Genomic DNA, 23,241 nt, shown 5'->3' on the forward strand with positions numbered 1-23,241 from the left:
ATGCAATCCCAGAATTACAGGGACCCACTTTTCCGTACTGTCTGGTCCGTCCTGTTTAGAAGAATCAGCATTCTGCACGTAACTGGGAATTTAACGACATAGCCCCAGCCTCCCCGCAAACCACAATTAAGTACCGGTTTGCCGTCGACTCTCAAAGGCGGGGACCGTTGGCATCTGGGCTCTTCTCCCGGCCCGCAGTGACCCACAGTGTGACTGGTGAGCGGTGGACTCGTGCTAGATCCAGCTTCTAGGCGCGTAGGCCAGGGAGAAGTGGATGTGAAATGCTGGCCAAGACCGAGGCGGCTGCGGGGCTTTGTTTGCCCCGCGTCCCCCTGAAAGAGCGCAAAGAGAAAGGCGGTATGTATACCAGGGCGTCCCGGGGAGCGAGGCCGTACCGGGCTCGACGGGCTGTGGGCAGCGGCCAGGAGCCCAGCCGACGCTGCGGTCCCGGAGCGGCGTGCCCTGCTGCAGCACAAGCGGCGCAGGAGGGACCTCGAGCAGCTGGGAACCTGCCCTGGCGCGCGGCCCCGCTGCCTCAGGCCGGCTCCAAGAGCCGAAGCAAACAAACCCCAAGCCGCAGCAGCCAAGTACGAGCGGCCGCACAGCGAGATTAAACCCCACGGAACTCGCTTAGGCGGGACTGCGGCTAGTGCGTGTGCGTCGCGCCGAGTCTAGCCGGTGAAAACTGGAAGATCTACCCAGTTGCCATCTGAACAGGTTGCTTCGCAGTCACCTGGAGGGGGCGGCCTGGGAGCGGGAACCGCTGTGACCGCGGGACCAGTCAGTGCCGCGTGCACGCTCACGCCGGTGGAATTCACACTTGGGTGTGCGGTGCTCGCGGGTCTGTCCACCAGCCAAGCCCGCCGAGAGCCAGGTCCGGAGAAAAACCTGGCGGGGCCGGAGGGCTAAACGCGACCGAGGTCGGTCCAGGAGCCCTTTTCAAGCTGCAGTATCAACGGTGCGGGAGGACTTGAGCCTAGAGCCACACCCGGAGGGGTTGCGGGGCTGCGGGGGGAGAAGTGGTGGTGAGGGCAAGCGCCACTCTGCAGAAGGGGCTTTGCAAGTGGCGGCCACTGCGGATGTGGTAGGCTTAAAAATCAGGAGGATACGCGACGCTTCTGTTTTCTGGGCTGGGGCCATGGTGTTCGTGAGATACTTAGGTTTCCACAGGGACTCAGACAGGAGTGCGAGGAGTTGGGGACCCATCTTGCCTTCTAAGGATTCTGGGGTCGGGCCCTGAGGCGGGACTCGCAGGCAAAGGCTATTGTGAAAAATCCCAAGTTCAAGAGCTCACAGGTGGTACTAAAAACTGCAGAAAACCTCTTTCCTCTACCTCGAGGCGATAAACACGGACTAAAAAACACACTTGTTAATAAGGAGGTAACTTTCCAGAATATATAAGGGAAACGGAGTGGGGTGGGGATGCAGGTGTCAGAGCGGGTAAAAGGTGGGGGGCGCATAGGGAAAGTGCGGGTTCCGTCTCACCGAGAAGCCAGGGAGATTTTTTTCCCATCCACCGACCCCTCTGGACCCCCGCGCCCAATGCCGCAGCGCACTCACCTGGAGCCAGGGGCGGACGGGGGTTCGGTCCCAGGAGCAGCCCTACCGCCTCCTCTCTGGGGAAAGAGGCGACCGTCTCTCTCAAGGAACCAATTCTTAGTCCTTCTGCACCCGCTGACTCACCCCTCCTCTACGGATGTCTTTAAGCTCCCGGCTCACTATCGCTTTACCTGCAGAATTTAAAATAAAGAGTGAAAATAGGAAAAGAAAAAAACCCAGCCAACCAATAACACCACATTCACCCTTTTAATTTTCAGCTCCCCGACATCAGCAAAGAACGGCAAGGAACTTTGCAGCTAGCTCTCGCTGACGTCACACAGGCAGTAGCCCTAGCGAGTACGGTAATCGGCTGTTTACCGTAATACTCTGCGGCAACAGGCATAATGCGCACCACAGATTTTTTCCCCTCCTTCCTGTCTTGAGTGGATGGAGTTCTCGCTTTACTTTAACAAGATGTTTGTGCGTGTGTGTGTATGGGGTGGGGTGTGATTTTTATAGTAAATAACTTCTTTAAATGATATGATTTTAAAAATAAAGAAAAATTGACACTTGCCTGACAGATATTACTGTGGATATGGTGTGTTCCAAGATATGTCCCCAAAGTTACTTTTGAGCAGCTTTATTCAATTAACACTTGGACTCAGATCAGTTCAAATCGAGAAGAACATGTGGTTATGCCAAATGCTCAGGTAAATTATATTATTTGCAGATGTTTTAAGATGAGAGTAAAATCAGATAACATTTAATAAATCTGATTGTAATAAAATTATGATTCCTGGAAGATAAAGGGAGCACATCTAAACTTTACGACATCTCTCATTTCTTTAGACGCATGGATTTAAAAAGCATTATAGTCCTGCTGTAGTTTCTTACACGGTTTAGTGTGGGTAAAGTTCCACAAATTCTTTTCCAGTTTTTATTTAAAAATGTACTTTTTTATGTTTATTTTTTGAGAGAGACAGAGCATGAATGGGGGAGGGGCAGAGAGAGCAAGTGGGAGACACAGCATCCAAACCAGGCTCCAGGCTCTGAACTGTCCATACAGAGCCTGACACAGGGTTCAAACTCACTGATCCGGAGATCATGACCTGAGCTGAAGTCGGATGCATAACCAACTGAGCCACCCAGGCGCCCCTAAAAGATGTATTTTTTTTTTTAAGGAAAGTTACTTCTGTTACATCTCTCTAATTCTCTTTGATTTTATTAATAGTTGGCATATGAAAAGCTGACATCACCAGTTTTATTGATTTTTTTTTCTTCTGGTAAATTCCATGTTCTGTTTATACAATTGAATAAAGCCATATGTGTTTGGGGATATTGGGAAAATACTAGAGTTTTCTCCACTTTGTTGTTTTTTTTTTTAATGTTTATTTACTCTTGAAGGAGAGAGAGAGATGGAGCATGAGCAGGGGAAGAGCAAAGAGAGAGGGGGACACAGAATCCAAAGCAGGCTCCAGGCTCCGAGCTGTCAGCACAGAGCCCGATGCGGGGCTCAAACGCACAAACTGTGAGATCATGACCTGAGCTGAAGACAGACACTTAACCGACAAAGCCACCCAGGTGCCCCGAATTTTCTCCACTTTGATTCCTACCTCCTACATCATCCTCTTTTATATTTATTGATTTAGACAAAATATGCTGTTCTTAAAGTATTTACTAGGTACCCTGGAAGCTAGTAACAGAGATATCTTTGACCAGTGGTATGCATTAGAATTTTCTCTGCTGAACAAAATTTGTTAATATTGTTTCTTTTTCGAAGAGAGATGTTTGGGAGGCTCTTTGATAGTAATATACCTGTAATGCCTTGGAGGAGTGTCCATGGAAAGATCAGGAAGCACTACTTAATTAGGAAGTATTATCTCATCTTCAAATATGTCTATCATGTATGTTCTTTAGAAATGCCATCAACAGAGAGAAATTTTATTGTTTAGTTTCATATTCATTAGCCTTATACCATAAAGGAGAGTCCTCTATTAAGATCTGTTCTATGGTAGATAAGGGAAGTAGTGTTATCAGAAAGAAAAGCAACCAAAAGTTGCTCGGCTCTGCAAGATTAGAATGTACAAAGGTCTTTGGAACTTCCAGTCCTCTAGCCTCCAACAAACAAGAAGAGAGCCCCTCCTTTTCCCCACCAGCTAACCAATGCTGAGAAAAGCTGTTCTTTATTTCTAGCTTCGCCCCTACACACTGCCAGGTGGTCTTTCAAATCTGCCTCTCAGCCAGCGAACATCAGTCTTTGAGACACCAACTCTCAGAACTATTTTTTCCTCACTAACCATCGACCCACAAACAGGAAACTATCTATCAGTGGGTTAGTCTTTTAAGACTGGGTGAGATGCAGATCCCAGAAGGTGTTCAGTTAGACCTGTGGGGAGGGGGATGAAGAAAGAGTCAGGTGCAGAGTCATAAAAATGCTGTCCCTGCATTCCTGTAAGACCAGGGGCAAACTCCAGCTTTTGTGACCCTTGGCTTCCTAATTTTTAAAGAGAGACACACACACAAAACCCCAAGAGTGTTCTTAGGACAGAGTGAAATTACATATCATGGAGCTTATCCATCTTCTTGTTATGAATCTTATTAACCAATAACTCCGCTCATTTTGTGCATTACTTTAAAGGAAAACACATTTCTAACCCAGAGAGGCTCCAATCCCACATGTAATAGGAGTACAATGTAGTCAGCTGGAGAAATCTGTGAAATGACCTGAGAATTACACCCAATCCCACCGCTGTAAGCATAGTGACCCAAGACCTGGCTTTTCAACTAATTTGCATAAGGCTTAAAAAGTTAAAGTGGGAAGAAAATGAAAAACATTGCTCAGAATGATATTGATGCAGTATCAAGTCACACTTCTCTAAACAAGCATTGTGTTCTAATCCTTTATTGAACTAAGAAAATCATTCAGTGTACAGACATGAATCGTGGGACCCATCTCTACATTGTAGATTATGGTGGGAATATGGGTCAAGTGTACCTATAGCTAGATCAGATAAATTATTTCTTTAAAGCAATGAATCTTTGCTCTTGTATAGCAAATGTGAGTTGAGTCATATCAATCAAATTTGTCAAATATCATCTAAAAGGGAAATGAGACACCAAGAATCAGTATCTGTACCAAATGTAGAAATACTTTGTCTTGTTTCTCCACCTGCTGATGAATTTCTATAGGCATATTAAAATGCTTATTGACCTGTATTTTATTATAAAATATATGCTTGTAATAACACATTTTAAAATGTTGGAAATGTATAAAAATAAGACATAATCTATAATTTTGCCATTGGAGAGAGAGCCACTGTGCAATATTTGATACATTTTCCCCATGTGTGCAAATGATATACATACATATCTGAAATATATCATTTACATGTATTTATGATATACATATATAAAGTGTATATATATGCATTGTGTATAATACTGTGATCATATTGTGTCTCTAATTATATATCCTGCTTTTTCATTTAATGTTGTTTTATGAACACATATTCATATTAATAAATTTTTACAAAAATATGATTTATAACAGCTGCATAGCAATTCCATTTCATACATATGTCATGATATTGACAAGGATCAAAAATTATGAAAATTTAAGAGAGTATAATTTGCCTTCTAGAAAGCTTTTACAAATGTACACACAAAATGTAAACTCCTAACAGTAGTATATAATGGAAACTGGTTTTTTTTGTTGTTGTTGGCTTTTGCTTCTTGCCAATCTTGAGTATCTATAATAAAATAGACAAGTACATAAATATCTGTAAATGAAAAAAACCTTAGCCAATTTGATACGTAAGAAATATCTCATTAAACATTTTTATTCTTGGGATGCCTGGCTCACTCATTTGGCAGAGCCTCTGACTCTTGATCTCAGGGTTGTGAGTTTGATCCCCACGCTGGATGTACAGATTATTTAAAAATAAAATCTTTAAAAAATATTTCTAAATTTTGAGTGTATTTTCATACATTTACTTGACACTTCCATTTATTATGCTGTGATTTGCTTGTCCATGCTTCTATTAGTCAGGATTTAGTCAGAAATTGCTGTAGATATTTCGAGCAGGAAGTGATTTAACACACGGAATCAGAGGCTTGTAAGACAAATAGAAAAGGCTGGGAAACAAGTCAGGGAAAACTGCTATTTGATTTCAGGAAATCTGTAAGTATAGGAAGTTCAGGAAATCACAAGGTGATCCTCTCTTTGGTGGATTGTCACCAGATTCCTGCTGACACAGGTTCTTCCAGCCACTGCAATTCAGAGAAGCGCATAGAACGAGAGAGATGGTTGTGAGTAGGCATTTTAGTATAATGTCCACTGTCTATTTTTGTATTGGTGGTTTCCCCTTTTATCTTCTGCATTTGTGAAAACTCTTTATATATCATGGTAGTTATAAAAAAAATGTACCCCTCAGATCTCCTGTTACATAATTTGGCATAACTGAATGACAGTCTCAGATTTTGTCCTTCTGGATCCTTCTGGATCCAAGTGCTCATGTCACACTTCCTATAGGCAACAGCCAACCATGACAGAGGTTCTGAGCAGGCAGGCTTCTTATTACTAGACACAGAATTTGTTGAATGGGAAACTTTGTCTTGAGGACTTACCATCAGTCAGCTAAAACTTTCTTATAACTATACAACAATCTGACACTTTTCTTTCCTAACCCTCCTCTCTTCCTCTCTGTTTTATAGGATTCTGGCTTGGATTTTAGTCTGAAGACTCTCCTTCTTTGACTCCTCTTTCCTTCACAGGAATTTCCTCCAATAAATCTTTTATATGATTCATCATGTCTTGGTGTCTACTTTTTGAAGGACCAAAATTATACATTTAGGATTTCTGTCCTTTGGATATTTGTTGCCATTTCTTCCTGTCATAGACATTTAGGGTAAAATACTTCATGAATTTCTATAAAGAGGGAGGTGTCCACGTAAGTTATCTTATAATTAATAAAAAGTGACATATTTACACCTCGGCAACCTATGAATGTAATCTGCCCAACTTTTTCTGAATATTTTATAGCAGTTTACTGGTCAGTGATTTTTTTCTTTGTGGTCAGAGTGGCTGACCTCATGAGAGAGCCTAAACAAGCTTCCTTATTTCTCTCAAGGAATTTTCCTTCCACACCTCAGATTTCTGACAAGACTGAACTTAACCCATAAGAAGTAGATGTGAGTCTGCACTCATTTTAAGGTGATTCTAAAACAAAAATTTTAGACAGTAAGCATTGAGGAGAAGTCTCTTAATTTCCTCTGGCTAAAGTTCAGCAGAAAATACATGATAATCCTCAAGTTTGAAAAAGGAGAGCATTTCTTCTATCTTACTGAAGGGTAAGATTAAGTTCTGGATAAGTATTCAAAGGTTTTATCTGGTCTTGTTAATTTAACTGCTGTTAATATCGTTTCTTTGCCTTTTATAAGTCATGGAGCATAAATTGACAAAATGGTCATGTTCCTCTGTCCGGCATCAGAAAAAAGCAAAACAAAACAACACCTACTATTCTTTTCTTCATTTTATGAAATCACCATCATCATTTTTGTTTACTGTCTTACAGCAATCAAATAAACCCAGTTAAGAAAGTTTAAAAAAAAGCCATATATCAGAAAAAAAAATCAGAAGTCAAGCCAATATGATTTTATCAGAAACATCGATTGTAACTGGGAAGTTCTTGGAAAGAAGAGTTAAATTACCATTTACTTATTTATTTAGAGAATGAGCAGAGGAGAATCAGAGAGAGAGAGGGGGAGTGAGGATTTGAAGTGGGCTCTGTGCTGACAGCAGCCAGCCCAACGTGGGGCTTGAACTCACAAACCGCAAGATCATGACCTGAGCCAAAGTCAAATGCTAAACCAACTAAGCCACCCAGGTGCCCTGAGATAATAAATGTTTAATGAAAGAAACTAAATACCAATTTAGAATAGTGTAGACAGTTTGGTTCCCATTAACCTTCTTTCCATGGCTTCCCTAAAAACATGAAATGTAAATTAAAAATGCACTTGCTATGTAAACTCAACTTCAAGGCAAAAACCTTAGGCTTCCCTCCAACCAGATTTGTACTTCTCAGTTCCCATATACAGAACTCATGTAATGACCAATGGTGTATGTCAGAGAAAGTAAAATGGACCATCAAGGTCATGATTATAACGGGAACACTAGGTGAAAGAAAGCACCCATCTTGATCTTGATTAAATTTCTTGGTGAAATACTCAGTTTGTTACTTCCTGTATTGGCCAGACCCCTAAGCATAGTGTTAAAGATTCCTAAGTGCAATTGTACTTAGGCTGTGATGTGTCTTATGGACAAAATGCATGTGTTAGATTAGCTTTGCTTAAGCATGAGTACTGATAGCCATGAGTTTAGCTAATGAATCAACAATATATATTAAATAAGGTGTTTTTAAACAGAAATACACATATAACACAATTATCTATTGATCAGTTGACGAAAATGTTGTGACCAGAGGCCTGTAGGAACCTAACCCTGTTTCCCATAGGAACAATGGTTTCACACTCAATAATTCAGTGTTTGTGGTGATTTTATAGACTATAACTACCACAAGTGGGAATAAAGTATGTGAGTCTGTATCACACATACATACATATCCACACACACATATGTAATCTAGGATTTGTAATTACTATGTACAGACAGATTACTATGACAAAAATCTTCCATTTCCAGAAGCTAGAAATGTCATTCAAATTTTAATGATTTTGTTGGTTTCCAACAAAAATCTTATTAGATAGTTAATTGGAGCAAGAATTAATCTGTGGAGAATTAGCATCTTTATGATAGTCCCATCATCCACAGTGATACATTTCTCCTTTTACTTATAATATATTCGTCAATAATATCTAAACATTTTTCATAAACATCTTGCATGACTGTTTCATTGTTTTAGATAACTTATAGTTCTTTTTCTTGTTATAAATGGTGTCTTTTCCCTATTAAAAAATGTCTTTTGTTGACATACAGAACTGGTATTAATTTTGTATAGTGTTCTTATTTGCTGAATCTCTTCTATCTTTTCTCTTTAAAAAATATATTGATTTTGGGGTGCCTGGGTGGCTTAGTCGGTTAAGTGTCCAACTTTCACTTAGGTCATGATCTTGCGGTTGGTGGGTTCGAGCCCTGCGTCGGGCTCTGTGCTGACTGCCAACTCAGAGCCTGGAGCCTGTTTCAGTCAGTGACTCCCTCTCTCTCTGACCCTCCCCTGCTCACGCTGTCTCTCTCTCTCTCTCCTAGAAATAAATTTTTTTTAAAAAATTTAAAAATTTATATTGATTTTAAAATTTTGTATTATCTGGATTTGTATTATCTTGTCCTACAAAGACAATTAACAATATTTAATAACAATTTTATGTCTTTCTTTCGAATGTTATACCTTTTATTTCTTCTTCCTTTTTTTTGTATTTTATTGGTTCCAATATAATGTTGAAGTTTAGGGATAACTATAGGCATTCTTGTCTTAATCTTTACTTCATAGTGAATTCTTCCAGATTTCTAATATTTGGCATGATGTTTGCGTGTCTTTAGTAATAATCTTATCAGTTAAATGGGTTCCCATCTATTTCTACTTTGCTGAAAGTCTTCTTTAGTTTTGTGGCTTTTAAGATAATCTTTGATTTTTCTTTTTATTTTATTAATATGGTAAATTACATGAATTCATTTTCTTATATTAAAAATTCTTTCCACTGTTGATATAAATGCTACTTATCAATATAGTAGTTTCTTTACGGACTTTTCAATTCATTTTTTACAATTTCTTTAGAACTTTTCTAGTGCTTCTTATTAGTTACATTGCACTGTCATTTCCTTTTCTTATATTGTTTTTGTTCTGTTTTAAATTATAATTGTTCTTGCTGAAAAAAATATTATCTAGCTCTCCTTATTTTTCTGTTCTCTAGAACAGTTTAAATAAATTGGAGCTTAAAAATAAAAACACCTTTAGAGGGAAAAGTTTTGTCTATCAGTTCTGTTTTTTTAATAGTTTTTAGTTTACTCTGGTTTTAATATTTGTTATATTCTAACATTTTATGGTTATTGGCATGTACATTTTCATGATATGGCCTTACAAATTAAAATATCTACTCTATTTATATGTCTTTTTTTTATTCCTCATATCGTTTAAATGTCCTTTCTCCCCTGTTTCTTAATTAGTCCTTTAAGAGCTCTGCTTTTTTCCCCCAAAATACTAGTTGTGATTTTATTGGTTACCTTTTTAATTTTTTTGGTTTTTTTGCTGTTTCCTTCCTTCTTCTTTCTTCCACTTCTGGGTTTAACCTGCCATTAACATCTTAGTTTTTTATTATTGGACAACTAATTTCAGTCTTCATGTTTTAAAAATAAATTTATATTATATTCATATTCATTTCCATGTGTCACTTTAGGTATATTTTATAAGTTTGAGACCAGTCCTTCTCTATTCAGTTGTAGATAACACTTTAATTTCATCAGGATTCCTAAAAATTAATTTTTCTAATTAAACTTTTTACTTTTATTTTTTTAATGTTTATTTATTCATATTTGAGAGAAAGAGAGAGTGTGAGCACGTGAGAGCAGCCCAGTACAGGGCTTGATCCCACAAACCATGAGATCATGACCTGAACCAAAATCAGAACTCGAGTACTTAACTGACTGAGCCACCCAGGCAACCCAACTTTTTATTTTTAAATAGTTGTAGATCACATGCAGTTGTAAGAAATAATATGGAGAGATGCCATGTACCCTTTACCCAGTTTCCACATTGATAACATCTTGCAAAACCAGGATACAACATTAAAACCAGGGCATTGATATTGACAGAGCTAAAACACAGAATAGTCCATTCCCCACAAGATACCTCATGTTGCCCTTTGTTAGCCACTCACGTTCTTTTTCCCAGGCCACCTGTCCCATCCTCTTGACAACTCACTCCTTTCCATTTCTAAAAATTTTTTATTTCAACATATTATAAAAAGATTTACATAGTAGATGACCTTTCTAGGGTTGACTTTTATGACAGCCTAATACCTTAGATATTTTTTGAAGTGGTTGCATGTAACAATAATTCATTCCTCTTTATTGCTGAACAGTGTTCCATGATGTACTACAATTGGTTTAACCCTTCACCTTTTAAAGGACATATGGATTGTTTTTAATTTGAAGCCATTACAGATAAAGGTGCTATAACCATTTGTGTATAGGTTTTTATGTAAATGTCAGTTTTCAAGTTTCTGAGATAAATACGGAAGAGCACAATTGTGGGATTGCATAGTAAGTATAAATTTCATTTTATAGGAGGAAATGTCAAAGTATTTTCCAGAGTGATGGTACCATTTTACATTACCATCAGCGAATGCGTAAGTGGTCCAAATTCTCTATACCTCTGTCAGCATTGGTACTGTCGTTCCCCTTTTTATTTCAGATATCTTGGTAGGTGTATAGTGATATTTCACTGTGGTTTTAATTTGCGTTTCCTTAGTGGTTAGTGATGTGAAATATCTTTCTACATGTCGCCTGCATATCTTCTTCAATGATTTCGCTGAATTTTTTTTTTTTAATATTTTATTTATTTCTAGGAAAGAGAGACAGCATGAGCAGGGGAGGGTCAGAGAGAGAGGGAGTGACAGACTCTGAAACAGGCTCCAGGCTCTGAGCTGGCAGTCAGCACAGAGCCCGACACGGGGCTCGAACCCACGAACCACGAGGTCATGACCTGAGCGAAAGTCGGACGCTTAACCAACTAAGCCACCCGGGTGCCCCTCGCTGAATGTTTTTTTCATGTTTTTTGCCCATTTTCTATTTGGATTGCTTCTTTGGGTTTTTTTTTTTTTTACTATTGAGCTTTAAAATATATACATATATATCTGGAGTATACATATTCTAGATACTCTTTCTTTGTTGGATGTGTGGTTTGCAAATAATTTCTCCCAGTTTTTTTTCATTTGCCACATTTATACTGCAATATGATTGCATTGTAGCATTAGCTAAATTCTTTGTCACATCACATAATTATCATTTCTTCTAGTGGTGGAAACAATTAAGATATAGTCTCTTAGTAAGTTTAATGTGTATAATACAGTTTTATTGTCTATAATCACTGTACTGTGTATAAGATCTCTAGGACTTGTTTATCTACTAGTTAAACTAAGTAATCTTAAACAATATTTCCTCCATTGCCCCATTGCCCAACCATTCCAACCTCTATATTTTTTAATTCATTTCTGTTTAGATTCCACATATAAGAGATATCATACAGTACTTGTCTTTCTCTGTCTGACTTCTTTCACGTCGCATAATGTCCTCAAGTTCTATCCACGTTGTTGCAATTGGCAGGATTTCCTCCTTTCTCGTGGTAAATAGTATTTCATATATACATCACATTTTCTTTCTCCCCTTGTGCATTAACAGACACTTAGGTTGTTTTCGTATCTTGGCTGTTGTGAATAATGCCACATAATAATAAACATGGGGATGCAGATATCTCTTTGATCACCTGTTTTTATTTCCATTGGATATATATCCAGAAGTGAGATTGCTAGATTGTATGGTAGTTCTATTTTTATTATTATTTTTTAAAGTAGGCTCCAGGTCCAACAGGGGGCTTAAACTCATGACCCTGAGGTCAAGAGTAACATGCTTTACCGACTGAGCCAGGTAGATGTCCCTATTTTTAATTTTTTGAGGATTGTTCATACTGTTCTTCATAGCAGCTAAACCGTTTTACAATCCCATGAACATTGCATGAGGGTTCTTTTTCTTCACAGACTCACCCACACTTGTTATCTCTTGTTGACATTAGCCACTCTAATAGGTGTGATATCTCACTGTGGTTTTAATTTACATTTCCCCAATGATGGATGATGTTGAACACCTTTTAATGTACCTGTTGGCCATTTAGATGTATTCTTTGGAAAAGTATCTATTTAGTTCCTCTGCCAATTTTTTAATCAGATTGTTTGGTTTTCTTATTATTGAGCTGTATGAATTCTTCATAAATTACATGGTTTGCAAACCCAATACATGGTTTGAAAATATTTTCTCCTATTCCATAGGTTGCCTTTTAATTTTGTTGATTGTTTCCTTTACAGTGCAAAAACTTTTAAGTTTGATGTAATCCCATTTGTTGATTCTGTTGTTGTTGTTTCTGCTTTTGGTGTCATACCCAAAAACTCACTGCCAAGGCCAATGTCAGGGAACTTCTTCCCTATGTTTTCTTCTAGGAGTTTTATGTTTGTACATCTTATGTTTAAGTCTTTGATCCATTTTCAATTTCTCCCAGTTTTTAGCTTTTCTTCTTGTGCATTTAGTAAGAGCAAAAGTTCTTCTCATTACGAGATCTAATTTGTTGATTTTTCCTGTTATGGATTGTGCTTTTAGCATCAAGCCTAAGAACTCTGCTTATCCCAGAGATATTTTCCTATGAATTTTTTCCTAAATTTTAGTTTTAACTCATTAGTTTTCAACATTGTGCTATTTAGTTTCCATTAGTAATGGTTTTGTCTTTTTAAAGAAACTGTCCTTTGTGGGGCACCTGGGTGGCTCAGTCAGATAAGCATCCGACTTCAGCTCAGGTCATGATCTCACAGTTTGTGGGTTCGAGCCCCGCGTCGGGCTCTGTGCTGACAGCCAGCTTAGGGCCTGGAGCCTGTTTCAGATTCTGTGTCTCCTTCTCTCTCTGACCCTCCCCTGCTTGCTCATCTGCTCTCTCTCTGTCTCTCAGAAATAAACAAAATATAAAATTTAAAAAAAAAAGAAAAAGAAACTGTTTTTTGATTAATGATTTCAAATTTAATTGTTTGGGGATCATGACACATGCTACTCTGCTTTTTCTTCCATTAATTTCTGACCTCCCCTTTACTCTTCCTCTTTTTATTTTTAACTTATTTGGTTTTACTGTAATGTTATTATTCTGGCATATTAGATACACACAAATTGAGCATCTTTTTCACTTATTCTCAAAACAAATTCCACTTAACACACCCACAAGTTTTGATTTGTTATGTAGTGTTTTCATAGTCATGAAATTCCAAACATTTCACACATTCCAACATGTTTTTCTTCCTTATTCATGGATGAATTAGGAGCATGATATTTTTAGTATCAAAATTTTAAGCTATTGTTTTAATGTTGATATGTAATAGATTACATGGAAGTGAAGGAAAAGCATCTGTACAATACTGACTCTTTGGAATTCTTCAGACTTTGTAATTTAGTGTAAGGTCCGTTTTGAAATATTTCATATGTGCCTGAAAAACATGCATATTCTTTATTTATTTATATATGAAATTCCTATATACCTATTATCTCAAACATAATTTTGTTAAGAAAATTTTACCCACCCTTACTAATCTTCGATCTGATGCTTGATTTACTCATTACTGATATAAGTGACTTAATATTTTATACCACCATTATGGTTACAACATATTCTCCTTATAATTTTGATAGTTATTGTATTCTATCTGTTGGTATTATAGCCAGGTTCATTCCATTATTTTGCCACATAATACTCAGTGTTGAGGGTAGACCAAGTAAAAGACCCTGCCACATCATAATGTAATGTCCCTCCATTTTTTCTATTAAGGACCTTTACCTGAAATTGTATTTGGTCTGATATTAATATTACAACACCAGCCGTGTTTCAGGCAGAATATTTCTTTGGTTAATGTCTTTCTATATCTTTATTCTCAACTTTTATGGGTCATGTTGTTATAGGATTGTTCTGTAAGGTACCATAAATCTTCTTTTTTTTTCTAAGTATAACCTGACAGTTCTATATTTTAATAGGTAGGTTTTATCCGTTCACATACATTATGATTATAGATTGTATCTATTTGTCTGTTTTTGAAATTGGGTTTATTTCAAACATTTTTGCTTCCTGATTATTATTTTTCTCTGCTTTTCCTCCTGTTTCTCTCCTTTCTATTATATTAATAAAGTTATTTTGTATTCTTCCCTTCATCTAACTTTTGTTAGAAAATTGTATATATTATTTCCTACTCTGTTAGTAGTTACTATCAAATTTTTGTTATTCGTACTTAAATTTTTGCTACTTACACTTAAATATATGTTTTTCAAGCAAAAACTAGTGTACTTTATGTTGCTCTTTCCCCTCCTAAAAGTAATCATTTTAACAGACTCTTCCAATTTTCTCTTTATGGCCAATTATAATTTAGTTCCATCTTATAAAAGCAAAAATATTAACAATTAATCATTATAATGACACTTACCATAGTACTTTCTAATGTTTCCTTACTTTGCTTGTGTCCACCTATTCTTCCCCTCTGAGTTCACTTTTCTTCTTCAGTCGTTAAGTCCTTATTGAGAACTTCCTCCAATACTGGGAGCTGTTTTAGACAGTTGAAACACACACATTGACGAGCAAAGGAGACAAAAATCTGTTCTTTTATAAATTTTTAAATTCCTGTGAAAATATCATCCTTATTAGTTCTTTTACAGAAGTTTTGTATGTGATATAAAACTTTCTTGACCTGTGTATATCTGCAAACATCTTTATTTCAAACCTGCTCTTAAACAGTTGCTCTGTTGATGGTAAAATTATAAGTTGACGTTTACCATTTATTTCCTTTATGGCTTCTCACTCTTGAGTCTTAAAAGGGGTCCCCTTCCCAGATAATGAAGATATTTCATGCTGAAGCTTCGCATAATCTTTGTTCTATTGTGCATATGACTTCTTAATAAGAATGATTTTATTTTAAAAGGTTAATTTTTACTTTTTTTTCTTATTTAGAAGATTAATCTTTTCCCTGCTGTTATTTCTTTTTGCTGCTGATAATTTTGCTATCAAATATAATTGGCACTTATTTATAAGTAATCTTTTATCTCCTTGGTGGCTTTGATTGTTACCTTTTATGTTTTGTAGATTTATAAAATGTGAATTTGTTTATATTCTATTGGGTACTATGGTGTCCTTTCAAAGTGAAGAGTCATGTAACTTTTATTAACAATTATCATCTATTATTCTTTGTTTAAACCTTAAAATGAAAATAAAACACATATGCAGAAAAGTGTGCCAATTGCATATGCTCAGCTAGATGGATTATCACAACTGCAAGATTATCTAATTGATGTCTAATTTTTTACTTATGTCAATTTTTAAATTTTACTTAAGTCATGTATTATATATTCCCTCATTTCTGGCTTCTTGACTTCAAGATTATATTTGCGAGATTCAGTCATGTTGTTACATACAAATTGTATAGATCATTTATTGGCATTGTTTTATATATTTCAGGGTGTGAATCAGCCAATACTTATTCATCATTTCTTTGTTCAGTGTTTAGCTATTATAGATAATGTTGCTATGAATATTGTGTAAAAGGCTCTGGGTATACATGTGCAGAATTTCCCTTGGGTATGTTTCCCAGGAATAAAATTCCTGGATCATAAGGTGAATTGTAAACTCTAAATGCTCTACTTTAGTAGAAACTGACACATACTTTTACAAAGTAGATGTACCAATTACACTCCTTCAGAGGAGACTCCATGTCAGTCTTCTTTTTTTATATAAAATATTTTAAATGTTTACTTATTTTTTTGAGAGACAGAGTGACAGAGCATGAGTGGGATAGGAGCAGAGAGAGGGGGAGACACAAAAGCAAGCTCCAGGCTCTGAGCTGTCAACACAGAGCCCAGTGCAGGGCTCAAATCCACAAACCTTGAGATCATGACTTGAGCTGAAGTCAGACGCTTAATCTACTGAGCCATCCAGGCACCTCTCCATTGTCAGTCTTCTTAATTTTAGCTATTTTGGTCTGTGTGTAGAAATAGTTTATTGTGGCTTTAGTTTGCATTTTCTGATTACTAATGAAGTTGAGCAAGTTTTTACATGTTTATTTGTAATTTGACTCTTTTGTGAAGTCTTTGTTCAGACCTCTTTCTGAAATTTCTATTGATTTATCTATTTTTTTCTTATTTAGTTTTATCTATCACTTATCATCTATCTATTGATCATCTATCTATCATCTAGCGATTATTTATCTATCTATCTTAGAGAAAGAGAGAGAGCACACGTGCACGACCAAGGGAGAGAAGCAGAGGGAGAGAGAGAAAACCTCAAGTAGGCTCCATGCTCAGTGCAGAGCCTGACTTGGGGCTCAATCCCCATGATCCTGGGAACATGACCTGAGCTGAAACCATATATATTATATATATAGTAGAATCCTATATGAACAGCTATATGTTACATATAACATATATATGCTATGTATAACAGTTATATTACAGTTTATAATCCTGTATGAACTGTTCATAAGCTAGTTAGATTTTCACAAAGTAATCTCCTCCATTACTGCAATCCTGTAGGAACTTTTATGCCTACTTCCAATTATTAATATCTTCTTTCTCCTCAAAAGTAATGACTATACTGACTTCTAAGACCATTGGTTAACTTTGCCTTTTTCAAATATATATTTATGTGACTAGAATTCTAAGAACATATTTTTTTGTGTCTACTCCCTCAAGCTTATATGAGAGATTCACACTATAATTACATGTGGCATTAGTTTATTTCTTCTCAGGGTTCTAGAGAAGTACTTTCCTATAAACCTCTGTAATGATAGAAATTTTTTATATTATTTGCTATCCAATATGGTAGACACTAACCACATATGGCTACTGAGAATGTGAAATGTGGTTAGTGTGAGTGAGTAATAGAAAGTTTTATTTTCTTTAATTTTAAATAATTTAAGTGTAGATAGCCACCTGTGGCTAGCGATTACCATGTTTGACATTACATCTCTAGAACAATCCAATGTAGCAGTTCTACTGTTTATGAATGTAAAAATTAATTTAATGAATAAAGCTGCTGTCAACATCTTCAAGCAAGACTTTTGGAACTCAGATGTACACATGTTGTTGCGTATATACCTAGGAATGGAATTGCTGAATCCTATCATACGCATATTTTAAGCTTTAGCAGATAAATGCCAGTTTTCAAAGGTAGCTTATACCAATTTATTCTTATACGTCAGTATATATGCAATCACAGCTCCTCCACCTTCTCAAACATCTTTGTCATTTTAGCTATTCTAGTGGATGTGTACTGTATTTCACAGCAATTTTAGTTTGTATTTAGCCAGTGCATAGTCAGGTTGAATCTCTTTCTTAAATGGTTGTTTGTTATTTGGAATATTCTACTTTTTGAAGTGTTTTGTTCATTTTTCTAATAGATTGTATTTTTTCTTAATGGTTTGTAGCAGTTCTTCATACACTCTGGATACTTGTGCTTTGGCACTTATATGAATTACAGCTCTCTTCTCCTAATCTCAATGGCTTATCTCTTCACTATTTTAATGGTGTTCTTTGATGAACAGAAGTTTCTGTTTTCATGTAATAGATGTATCCATCTCTTCCTTTATGTTTAATGTGTTTTATATCCCCAGGTCATGAAGATAACACCTTGTGTTATCTTTTGAAGCTCTGTTGCTTTACCTTTCCAATTTGATCTTCAATCCACCTAGAATAAGTTTTGTGTGTAGTGTGAGATAGGGATCAAGGTGCATTATTTTGTATATGATGCAAATTACTTTTTATTACTCAATGACCCGGAATCATTTATTTAAAAGGTCATCCTTCCCCCCACTATTCTGTAGCTCATTTTGGTCTTAAACAAATTGTTTGAGAATATGGGTTTGGTTTCTGGCCTTATTCTGTTCTACTGACCTATTTATCTGTCATTGCAGCAATACCAAACTGTTTAATTCCTGTATCTTTCCAATAACTTTGGTATCTGATAGCAGACCTCCTATCCTACAATCTTCTTCTATAATATTTTGTTAGCTATATTTGGCTCCTTCATCCCTCCATTTAAATTTTAGAATCCCTCATTAATTAAAAAAAAATTCAAGTGGGAAACTTGGCTCTGGTACATTTTATTTTTCATTCTTCAGAGTAGCAAAAGCTTTGCCTTTTTCTGTCTCTGTAATCAGAGTTCAACAAACCTGTTGTAAGCTTATCCACTATTTTGTATTTGTTATTTAGATACATAGAGGTACTTAGAGTAATGCTTTACATTTTAAAATGTTGAATGTTTTGTGTATGTTGCAATTTATAGGACTGGGAGAGAGCAAAGCAAAATCAAAGCTGAAACACAGTGCCAGTTTGACAAATAATTCCCAACATATATTCCCAGACCTTTGTCTCACAATTGTCCCTTTTTTAGTCCTCTCGATGGAATTCTTTGCCATTTGCAAAGCTTTGTTCTCACTATTCATTCAGCCTGATTCGCTCCCAATTTTAATTTTCCTGTGCATATCATAACTATATTTCAAAACTCATTCACATGTTACATCTTTCATATTTTCCCTAGTACACCCACCCAAAATTAATCTCTCTTTTAAACTTTCAAAATTTTGTTTATATTTGTTAGTAATATCACTTTTTACTTAATTTCATGGTTATTTGGCTTTATTTTATCTTCTATAATAAGGCTAAATTCTGTGATACAGGAAATATCTATTATATATAACTTTGTATTAGGTATGATTTCTAGAATAGTTCTTGACGTATAGCTAAGGGGATTCTATGTTCCGTTTTCTGAGGCAGCCCAGGCTTATGTTACTATCCTGGTGACTAAGCTGGTTACCAATCCTTCTAAGTTTCAACAGTGTCCTGGCTTAAATGTGATATTATATATGGTCATACATGATATACATGAAATATTATATATATCAGGTATGGTCATCTTATCCATATCTGAAGCTCAAAAACAATTTAACAATAACTTAACAATTAAATTGATGTTTGATGACAGGTTATACCTCTAAATGACCAAGAAAATAGTGATATTAATGGAAGGCATTCAGGAAGAGGGAATCTATGGAGTGGATAAAAAGAGTGACAAGTGTGCCTTGGATATATTGAGTGTAAGGTGGTAGAATGCAGTTACACATAGAAAGTAGGATATACAGTGGTGATTAAAGTGCAGAGAGCTAGGGGCACCTGGGTGGCTCAATCCGTTAAGCATCTGACTTCAGTTCAGGTTGTGATCTTGTGATTTGTGAGTTTGAGCCCCACGTTGGGCTCTGTGCTGACAGCTCAGAGCCTTGAGCTGCTTCAGATTCTGTGTCTCCTCTCTCTGCCCCTTTCTCACTCTTGCTGTCTGTCTGTCTGGCTCTCTCTTTCAAAAATAAATAAACATTAAAATTTTTTTTAAAGCACAAGGAGTTAAAAGCAGAAGAATTAAAGCAGCACTGGGCTCTGGGAACCTATAAGCCAGGTTCCATATTCTTCACACTGGGATTTAGCAGAGAACAAAGTAAAACTCCTGTTCTAATGGAGCTTAAAATGTAATGGGAACAAGTGAATTAGACAACTATTTATAAGTATCCTTTGTTGTCTGAAAGATGAAGCTGAGGAGAGTTAAGGTCAATCAAAAAATGCTTGGAGGGGCCCCTGAGTGGTTCAGTCGGTTAGGCATCTGACTTGATTTTGGCTCAGGTCATGATGTGATGGTGCGTGAGATCAGGGCTTGCATAGGTCTCTGTGCTGACAGCTTGGAATCTGCTTGGGATTCTCTCTGTCTCTCTCCGCCCTTTCTGACCCTGCACTCCCCCTCAAAAAAAAGTGTTGGGAAATGCTTTTGGGGGGATAAGGAAGGGGATTCAGATACTAATAAACTGGGAGAATAAAATATCAAAAATTTCAGGCTATAAAAAAAAGAGTGTGTTCTGATGTCTAATGCTAAGGAATAAAAAGAAAAGACGAAAGATTTAGAATTAATGTGTTGCACACATTTTGTAAAGGCGCACACGACTTGCTATCACCATCTACCACAATTTGTTGATGTCTTTACATAACTTTTTTGAGGAGGAGAAATACCTTAAAAGTCTCATAAAAAAGAGTATGAATTTGCCTTTTGTCTTGTTTGTTGCCAAAGTTTTGGTGACATTTTATAGCTGTTCAATTCCTAAATGTATTAGACAAGGTGGCATTGTGCTTATAACCAGCAACAGTTTTTAATTGAATGTGCCTTATTTTCTTACCAAAGTATATTACATGAACTTTTAGCAAAATCTCAATTTCTCTTTTCCTAACAAAATAAGTCTTCACTCATTTTAATTTCAGGAGGACAGAAACTTTGGCATTTGAAAATAGATCTCTACAAATATTTTTACAAAAATATTGTTTTCTTTTGTGGTTTTTTTCTTCAAATGTGGAGAGTTAAGAAACCACAAGTTTTTTTCCCATATGAGTAATTTCCTACGTAAGCAAAATAATAGCTTCTAAGAAAAGTTCGAAGCTTTCGAATAATTTATGATTGGAGCCAAATATTTCTTTGGGATTTTCCCACATTCTATCATGACAACTGTATATATACAAACTAAAACATCATATCATCAGAGTAATTCTATTTCCTATGAGTTCAATAACATTAAGAGTAATAACAACTAACACTTAAAAAGAGTTTATATTTTACAAAGAATTTTCACATGAGTTATCTCACTGGAGTCTTTTTTTTTTTTTTCTTTTTAGGTAGGTTTCATTCCCAGTGCGGACCCCAACCTAGGGCTTGAGCTCAAGGATCAAGAACTGAGCTGAGATCAAGGGTTGCATTAACTGACTGAGCTACCCAGGCACTTAGAGAAGTGAAGTCAGCTGACCTTAATCACATGGTGACTTAGAGGTAGGAACCTAGATTTTCTGAACCTAAACCCTTCACTCTTTTCAATAAGAATAGCTCCAAAATAAAATGAACTTATTGTTGGGCTGGAGGTAGCACGAAGCAAAAGAATAATGCTAATATCTCCATATCATTTTGACCTTTTGTGGGGGTTGGCAAGCGACACTCCATGGGTCAGATCTGTCACCGGTGTCTAATTTTTTGTAAATGTCCTCCAGCTACGCATACTGTTTATATCCTTACAGTTTATCAAAACAAACCAAAAACAAGCAAATACATGAAGAATATAAAACTGATACGTATGTGATCTTAAAGGCCTAAAATACTTACAATTTAGTCCTGTAGAGACTGATTTCGCTAATCTCTGTTTTATGGCATGGTTACGCACCTAGAGCACCTGCTTTCCTGGTAAAATGCTTCTACAGGCTGATGAGTTAGGCAGGTGGATCATCTTAGCTATTTTCAGGTACCTCTCTCTCATACCTCTCAGAAAGTCTCTGGGAACTGACCCACACAGTTTATGAAGCTAGTGAACTGAACCCAAGTGGTAAAGGGTAATTCATTCAGGCCTGGCATGCACCAGCCTTCTGCCTCCAGGGCCAGGCTGGCTATGTGCCATTGGTACTGTGCATATGGGAGCAATTTTGGAGTCATTCTACACTTCAAGCTTTCCCAGTAATGTTCTGGAATGTCAGGCTTAGAATCTACATCAATGTGGTTGCCTAGAGAGTATTTTTAAGTCATGAACACAAAAACACGGTGGCTTTCCCATTCTCATATTCTCTTTCAGAGCAATTGTGTGAGGGACTGCATAGGTGATCACGGACTTGAGTAGGTTCCCCTCTTTTTGAAGTATTTATTTATCTATCATTTAAAAGATTTAGGTGGGACTCATAATTGAAAGATATAATTTCTCTTCTTACTAGATACATCTCTGAAAACAAGGAAAACAAAAGCAAAAATGAACTATAGGGACTTTGTCAAGATAAAAAGCTTCTGCACAGTGAAGGAAACAATCAATAAAACTAAAAGGCAGCCTATGGAATGGGAGAAGATATTTGCAAATGACATATCAGATAAAGATTAGTCTACAAAGTCTCTAAACAACTTATCAAACTCAACACCCAAAAAAACCAAATAATCCAGTGAAGAAATGGGCAGAAGACATGAATAGACATTTTTTCCAAAGAAGACATCCAGATGGCTAACAGATACATGAAAAAATGCTCAGCACCACTCATCATCGGTGAAATACAAATCAAAACCACAATGAGATATCATCTCATGCCTGTCAGAATGGCTAAAATTAATAACACAAGAAACAACAGGTACTGGAGAGGATGTAGAAAAAGGGAAACTCTCTTGCACTGTTGATGAAAATGCAAACAGGTGCAGCTGCTCTGGAGAACAATATGGAGGTTCCTCAAAAAGTTAAGAGTAGAGCTACCCTATGACCCAGCAATCTCACTACTAGGTATTTTCCCAAAGCATACAAAAATACAGATTCGAAGTGGTATGTGCACCCCAGTGTTTATGGTATTGGTACCAACAATAGCCAAACTATGGAAAGAGCCCAAATTTCCATTGACCAATCAATGGATAAAGAAGAGGTGGTATATATATATATATATATATATATACACACACATACATATAATGGAATATTACTTGACCATCCAAAAGAATGAAATCTTGCCATTTGCAATGACCTCGGTGGAGGTAGAGTGTATTATCTTAAGCAAAATAAGTCAGTCAGAGAAAGACAAATACCATATAGTTTCACTAATATGTGAAATTTAAGAAATAAACCAGATGAACATATGGAAGGAGGATAAAATAAAAAGAAAGAAGGAAACAAACCATAAGCAACTCTTAAAGATAGGGAGCAAACTGAAGGTTGACGGAGGGACATGGGTGGGGGATGGGCTGGATGGGTGATGGGTTTTAGGAGGGTACTTGTTATAACAAGTACTGAGTGTTGTATGTAAGTGATGAATCGCTGAATTCTTCTCCTGAAACCACTACTGCACTGTATGTTATCTAACCAGACTTTAGA

General features: G+C 36.6%; 1 long non-coding RNA gene across 1 annotated transcript; it reads right to left on the reverse strand.

Moving 5' to 3' along the window:
* Positions 1 to 1,680: 1,680 nt before the first annotated feature.
* LOC120244097 lies at positions 1,681 to 21,776 on the reverse strand. The gene is made up of 3 exons (XR_005531462.1): positions 21,516 to 21,776; positions 14,773 to 14,889; positions 1,681 to 1,730 (listed from the first exon to the last, which is right to left on the reverse strand). It is a non-coding gene; the product is annotated as an uncharacterized LOC120244097 (long non-coding RNA).
* Positions 21,777 to 23,241: the final 1,465 nt, after the last annotated feature.

Source organism: Hyaena hyaena, unplaced genomic scaffold, assembly GCF_003009895.1.
Source record: "Hyaena hyaena isolate Hyena2069 unplaced genomic scaffold, ASM300989v1 scaffold_370, whole genome shotgun sequence".
NCBI lineage: Eukaryota > Metazoa > Chordata > Mammalia > Carnivora > Hyaenidae > Hyaena > Hyaena hyaena.